The sequence below is a fragment of the Scylla paramamosain genome, chromosome 39 (assembly GCF_035594125.1).
Source record: "Scylla paramamosain isolate STU-SP2022 chromosome 39, ASM3559412v1, whole genome shotgun sequence".
NCBI lineage: Eukaryota > Metazoa > Arthropoda > Malacostraca > Decapoda > Portunidae > Scylla > Scylla paramamosain.
In genome coordinates, this window is record NC_087189.1 from 419,679 (window position 1) to 427,500 (window position 7,822).

The window sequence follows — 7,822 nt, forward strand, 5'->3', positions numbered from 1 at the left end:
GAGAGGGAGAGGGAGAGGGTTGGGGTATATCTGAGTCTTGTTTGTTTGTTGTTGTTTGGTGGTGGTGGTGGTGGTGGTGGTGGTGGTGTTCTTCTTCTTCTTCTTCTTCTTCTTCTTCTTCTTCTTCTTCTTCTTCTTCTTCTTCTTCTTCTTCTTCTTCTTCTTCTTTTCTTCTTGTTCTTGTTTTGTACTTCTTGTTCTTCTTCGTCTCGTTTTCTTTCTTTTTTTCTCCTCCTCCTCCTCCTCCTCCTCCTCCTCCTCCTCCTCCTCCTCCTCCTCCTCCTCCTCCTCCTCCTCCTCTGATGCGGCAAAAATCCTTCTTTGTATTCCACTAAAGTAGAGTTTGATCTCTTTCCTAACCTCCTCCTCCTCCTCCTCCTCTTCCTCCTCCTCCTCCTCCTCCTCCTCTTCCTCTTCCTCTTCCTCCCCTCCCCCTACCCCCCTCCCCGCCAATCCCTTCCCCTCAGACACCCTTTAAGGGGATCCAATCGTAATCTGGCGCGCTCACTGAAGGATTCTCGCATTTATACTTCCTGATTGTCTCACCTTGTGTTGTTTTCCTTATGATTTTGTTTCCCTTATGATTTTGTGTTTTTTTTTTTTCCCTTGTAATTTTGTTTCCCTTATGATTTTGTGTTTTTTTTTCCCTTGTAATTTTGTTTCCCTTATGATTTTGTGTTTTTTTTTTCCTTGTAATTTTGTTTCCCTTATGATTTTGTGTTGTTTCCCTTATAATTTTTTTTTTCCTTATGATTTCGTTTCCCTTATGATTTTGTGTTTTTTTTCCCTTGTAATTTTGTTTCCCTTATGATTTTGTGTTTTTTTTTTTCCCTTGTAATTTTGTTTCCCTTATGATTTTGTGTTGTTTCCCTTATAATTATTTTTTTCCTTATAATTTTGTTTCCCTTATGATTTTATGTTTTTTTCCCTTGTAATTTTGTTTCCCTTATGATTTTGTGTTTTTTTTCCTTATAATTTTGTTTCCCTTATGATTTTGTGTTGTTTCCCTTATAATTTTGTATTTTTTTCATTTTTTTTATCTTATTTTTATTTTTTTTATTTTTTTTATCTTATTTTTTTGTTTGTTTTCTTGTTTTTTTATTTATTTACTATTTTTTTCATTTATTTATTTTTTGGGTGTGTTTGTGTTTCGTTTTCTATTTTTTTTCTAATTCTCTCTTTATTTATTTTTTTTTTACTTTTTTTCATTTTTTGTTTCTTTTGTTTTTCTTTACGTTTATTTTTTATTTTCTTTTATTTCTTTTTTTCATATTTTTTATATTTTATTTTGTTATTTTTTTTGTCTTTCCCTTTTTATTTATTTATTTTTATTCTTTTTTTCACATTTTCTTATCACATTTCTTCTCCGTTTTCTTTTCCTCATTCTTAGACCCATCATTTATCTCTCCCTTCCTTCCTTCCTTCCTTCCTTCCTTCCTTCCTTCCTTCCTTCCTTCCTTCCTTCCTTCCTTCCTTCCTTCCTTCTATTCCCTCTTTCCCTTCATCCTCTCTTCTTCCTACATACATCAGTTTATATCTCTTTCCTTCCTTCCTTCCTCCCTCCCTCCCTCCCTCCCTACCTCTCTCCTCCCCTCTCTCCGTCTCCCCCTCCCCCCTTACCTGTCTCAAACTCAGGTGAGACACGTATTGTCAGGCGACTAATGAAGCACAGGTAAGAATTTCACAGGTGTCAAGAGAGTGTCTGTCAGCGGGAGGAGGAGGAGGAGCAGGAGGAGCAGGAGGAGGAGGAGGAGGAGGAGGAGGAGAAGGAGGTGTCAGTTTATTGTGCGGTTGTCAGGGATTTAAATCGAAGAGAAGGAGGAGGAGGAAGAGGAGGAGGAGGAGAAGGAGGAAGAGGAAGAGAAGGAAGCGGAGGAGGAGGTGTGTTGTCAGTGGGAAGGAAGAAATGAGAGAGGAGGAGGAGGAGGAGGAGGAGGAGGAGGAGGTCAGCACTCAGCAGGCGATGGACACTGGGGAAGGCGTTGCTTACCCTTGTAAAGAGGAGGAGGAGGAGGAGGAGGAGGAGGAGGAGGAGGAGGAGGAGGAGGAGAGGAGGGTTGATAGTAAGAGCGAAGAGAGAGAGGAGGGGGAGAGAGAAGAGCACAGGAGGGAAAGCAACAAAGAAAGGAGGGGAGGAGGAGGAGGAGGAAGAGGAGGAGGAGGAAGAGGAGGAGGAGGAGGAGGAGGAGGAGGAGGAGGAGGAGGAGGAGGAGGAGGAGGATTAAACTCAACCACTACGTAATTTGTTTTCTAAATATGTACTCGCTTCACTGAGTCTTGGGGGAGAGAGAGAGAGAGAGAGAGAGAGAGAGAGAGAGAGAGAGAGAGAGAGAGAGAGAGAGAGAGAGAGAGAGAGAAAGGGGGAAGATGCAGGGAAGGTGTTGTTGTTGTTGTTATTATTATTATTATTATTATTATTATTATTATTATTATTATTATTATTATTATTATTATTATTATTATTATTACTACTACTACTACTACTACTACTACTACTACTACTACTACTACTACTACTACTACTACTATTCTTACAACCACAATCCCTTACTGACTGCCCCTTCCTCCCCCTCACCTCTCTCTCTCTCCCCCTCACCTCTCTCTCTCTCTCTCTCTCTCTCTCTCTCTCTCTCTCTCTCTCTCTCTTTGGGATTTATCGCTCATTACACAGAAAGGGAACCAAAATTTTGCTTACGGTGCGAGGCTCGGAGGAGATTGGGAGGAGATGACCCTCTCTCTCTCTCTCTCTCTCTCTCTCTCTCTCTCTCTCTCTCTCTCTCTCTCTCTCTCTCTCTCTCTCTCACGTTTAATCTTGTTTTTTTTATCTTTTCTGTCTTTTTTCTGTTTTCTTTCTTCTTCCTCTTCTTCTTCTTCTTCTTCTTCTTCTTCTTCTTCTTCTTCTTCTTCTTCTTCTTCTTCTTCTTCTTCTTCTTCTTCTTCTTCTTCTTCTATATTTCTCTCCCTTTTCCTTCTCCTCCTAGGCTTCTTATCCTTCCTCTTCCTCTTCCTCTTTCTCTTCCCTTCTTTGTCTCTTCCTCTTCGTATCATAAACAGCGTATCGAAGAGGAGGAGGAAGAGGAGGAGGAGGAGGAGGAGGAGGAGGAGGAGGAGGAGGAGGAGGAGGGATATTTCGAGGGTGATAGGAAGTGAGGGTCGCAAGGGAGGGAGGGGAGAGGGAGGGAGGGAGGGAGGGAGGGGAGGAAAGGGAGGAAAGGGAGGGAAGGAAGGAAAATATTGCTGAGGAAAGCTTGTTTGTGGATTTGTTATTTTCCTTCATTTTTTCCTTTTTTCCTTCTTATTTTTCTTTTTCTTTCCTTATTTTTTTTTTTTTATTCGGATTAAATCATTATTTCTTGTATCTTTGTGTTATTCTCTCTCTCTCTCTCTCTCTCTCTCTCTCTCTCTCTCTCTCTCTCTCTCTCTCTCTCTCTCTCTCTCTCTCTCTCTCTCTCTCTCTCTCTTTAGTTCCTCGTTATCTCTTCCTCCTCTCTTTAATGTCGCTTTTATTTCTTTCATATTTCTCTTTTTTCTTGTTTCTTTTCCTCTCTCGCTTTATTTTCTATATTTATTTTCACTTTCTTTATTTTCTATTTTGTTCTCCTATTTGTTTGTTTGTTTATTTGTTTGTTTATGTGTTTGTTTGTTGTTATCTCTCTCTCTCTCTCTCTCTCTCTCTCTCTCTCTCTCTCTCTCTCTCTCTCTCTCTCTCTCTCTCTCTCTCTCTCTCTCTCTCTCTCTCTCTCTCTCTCTCTCTCTCTCTCTCTCTCCCCTCCTTTACCATCTCTTTCCTCTCTTCCATTTCCTCCCCTCACCTCCCCTCCCATCACTTCACCCTCCCATCACCTCCCCTCCCTATCTCCGACTCCTCACCTCTCTTCCATCTTCCTACCCTCTCTTGTCTCCCCATCTCCTCCCCTATCTCCCCTCCCCATCTCCCTTTCCCGTTTCCTCTCCCTTAACCCTCAAGGGAGACTTTTCCCCTTTTTTGTTCCCCTTTCGTTCATTGAGGGAAGGTGGTGTAACTAAGGGTGATGGGAGGGTGAGGGGGGAGGGGAAGGAGGGAGGGTGAGGAGATGGAAGAGGAGGATGAAGAGGAGGAAAAGGGTTAGGGGACGAGGAGGAGGAAAGGGTTAGGATGGAAGGGGAGGAGGAAGAAAGGGTTACGAAGGAGGGAAAGAGGAGGAAAAGAAGGAAAAAGAGAGGAAAAGAAAAGAAAGAGGAGGAGGAGGAGGAGGAGGAGGAGAGGTGAAGGAGGAAAAAGGAAGGAAAGAGAAGAAAAGGGAGGGAAAAATGAAAAGATGGAGAAGGAAACTGAGGAAAAAGAGGAAAAATAATTGTGCTTTTCTTTTTTGTCACAATTTTATTTATTATTATTATTATTATTATTATTATTATTATTATTATTATTATTATTATTATTATTGTTATTATTATTATTGTTATTATTATCTTGTTATATTTATTTCATTTTATTCTATTCTTCTCTCTATTCTATTTCCGCATTGCATCATATTCCTTATTTATTTATTTATTTATTTATTTATTGACTCATTTATTTATTCATTTGTTTCTTAATAATTAATACACTTCTCTCTTTCCTTCCTACAGACCACCACCACCACCACCACCACCACCACCACCACCACCACCACCACCATGACTAGTACAGTAAGTGAAATTTTCCCTTTAAAAAATATCCCCTTTTAAAAACCAATGTATTTTATGTTAATATTCTGAGTTGCAATGCTTCACTCTCAATTAACACTCTTCTGTACTTCACTCTGCTTGTGTTAGTTATTATTTAACTTATATTTAAGAGAAATTCCTGACATATTATTACATAGGGAGGAGGAGGAGGAGGAGGAGGAGGAGGAGGAGGAGGAGGAGGAGGAGGAGGAGGAGAAAAGGACGTTTGCAAGGAAAATAAAGATTGAGATTGGTAGAAAAGAGGAAGAGGAGGAGAAAGAGGAGGAGGAGTAGAAGAAGAAAAAGGAAGAGAAGGAAGAAAGTTAAAGAAAAAAAAATAAATGAAAATAAGACAAAAAAAGAGGAGGAGAAGGAGGAAGAGGAGAGGAATAGTAGAAACAAAAAATAAAATAAAGAAAAAAACAACGAAGTGGAAGAGAAGGAGAGGAAAATAAAGATAGAGAATAAAGATAACAAGGAAGGGAGGGAGGGGGTGAGGGGGGAAGGAGGGGAGGTGGGTGGGAGGGGAAAGAGGAGAAAAAGTAGGGTGGGGGAAGGAAAAGGAGAAGGAGGAGGAGGAGGAGGAGGAGGAGGAGGAGGAGGAGGGGGAGGAAAAAGGAGTGCTGGGGGAGAGGAGGGGGTTGGGGGGAGGAAGGGGGGTAAGGGGGGTTACCGAGGTGAGTAAGATAATTAAGTTAACCTGACCTGTGCTTACCTGGCAGACCTGTTGCCTTGTATTCACCTTACCTCAACATTTAATTGACTTACCTGTGTGTGTGTGTGTGTGTGTGTGTGTGTGTGTGTGTGTGTGTGTGTGTGTGTGTGTGTGTGTGTATGCAGAATCGATGTGAGTAATGTAAAATATGCAGTCATAAATCAACACACACACACAGACACACACACACACACACACACACACACACACACACATACAGAGAGAGAGAGAGAGAGAGAGAGAGAGAGAGAGAGAGAGAGAGAGAGAGAGAGAGAGAGAGAGAGAGAGAGAGAGAGAGAGAGAGAGAGAGAGAATAAATGACAATAACTTATCAAGGAGAATCAAAAATATAACTACAATACTCTCTCTCTCTCTCTCTCTCTCTCTCTCTCTCTCTCTCTCTCTCTCTCTCTCTCTCTCTCTCTCTCTCTCTCTCTTCTAATTACTTAATTCTCCAAAAGTGTATAGATAAGCTTTGGAGAGAGAGAGAGGTTGAGGTGGGGAGAGGCTGGAGAGGGAGAGGGAGGGAGAGGCTGGGGAGAGACTGGGCACAGGGTAGGGAATGAGTGGGTAGGTTGGAGGGAAGAAAGGGAGACTAAGAGAGGAGAGGAGAGAGGGAGGAAGAAGGAAAGATGAAATAATTAAAGATATATTGATTAAGAATGAAAGGAAGGAAGGAAGGAAGGAAGGAAGGAAGGGAGGGGGTGAAAGAAGTGTGAAGGAAGAAGGAAGGATAGAGAGTAAGGAGGAGGAAGAGAAGGTGGAGGGGAAGAACTTAAAGGAAGGAAGCAAGGAAGGAAGAGAGGATGATAATAAAATGAAAAAAATGGAATGAAAAGTAGAAGAAAGAAAAAAGAAAAAAGAAGAAGAAGAAAATTAACAAGAACAAAATAATTTATACATTCATTTACTTGTCCATTCACTAACCACCTCAACACCCCCTCACCCCACCGCATCACCCCATCACCCCATCACCGCATCACCCCATCACCCTCACGACCCCTGGGACATGACTGGAGGTGTAAAAGTGGCTGTATTTTAAGCGGGAGACAAAAGGGATTGAACCATCTATAACACGATGCTGGATTCTCTGTAAAGGGTGTTCGATCCTCCTTTGTACAGGACCAGCGTGTAATTATGGGAGTCCACCGCGCTTATTATGTGGGAGGTGATGGGGCCACGGGGAGGACGCGCGCTGAGATTCATGGGAGGGGAGAAAGGGGAGAGGAGGGGAGGGGAGGGGAGGGGAGGGGAGGGAGAAGGGGTATTGTATGCAGTTTATGGTGAGTGTGGTTTGTGTTCTGTATTGTTTTCCGTGGGGGTGGGAGAGAGAGAGAGAGAGAGAGAGAGAGAGAGAGAGAGAGAGAGAGAGAGAGAGAGAGAGAGAGAGAGAGAGAGAGAGAGAGGAAAATATGTACGTTACACAAGCACACATTCACACACACTCTCTCTCTCTCTCTCTCTCTCTCTCTCTCTCTCTCTCTCTCTCTCTCTCTCTCTCTCTCTCTCTCTCTCTCTCTCTCTCTCTCTCTCTCTCTCTCTCTCTCTCTCTCTCATCCACTGCCTTACCTGTACTGAAAAAAGCCGTCTAATTTACTAATGCACCTGTCTTATCTACCTGCTAATTAAATGTACCTGTCCTGGAACACACCTGAGTCTCACTTGTTTAACCTCACCTGTCTAACCTCACCTGTCTAACCTTAACTTACCTGTCTAAAACTCCAACCTTACCTGTCTCAAATTATCTATCCAACCTCATCTGTCTCATCTCACCTGTCTAACCTAACCTGTCCATCCTTATCTGTCCAACCTTACCTGTCTAACCTTACCTGTCTAACCTTACCTGTCTAACCTTACCTGTCCAACCTTACCTGTCCAACCTTACCTGTTTAACCTTACCTGTCTAACCTTACCTGTCTAACCTTACCTGTCCAATCTTACCTGTCCAGTCTTACCTGTCTAACCTTACCTGTCCAACCTTACCTGTTTAACCTTACCTGTCTAACCTTACCTGTCTAACCTTACCTGTCTAACCTTACCTGTCTAACCTTACCTGTCCAATCTCACCTGTCCAATCTCATCTGTCTAACCTTACCTGTCCAATCTTACCTGTCCAACCTTACCTGTCCAACCTCACCTGTCTCATCTCAGCCTTACCTGGGCATCATAAGGCACAGGTAAGGTTGAACTCACCTGGCTTGTTGTAATTAGCAGGTAATGGTCGACTGAACTAAATGCTGCCTTTGTTGTTTATCTGCGCTGCATCAGAGAGAGAGAGAGAGAGAGAGAGAGAGAGAGAGAGAGAGAGAGAGAGAGAGAGAGAGAGAGAGAGAGGGGATGTGATGTATTGATGTGAAGGAAATATTTATTGGTTTTCTTGTTTATGTTTTGTAATTTTAACTTTGAGTGTATGGCAAGTTT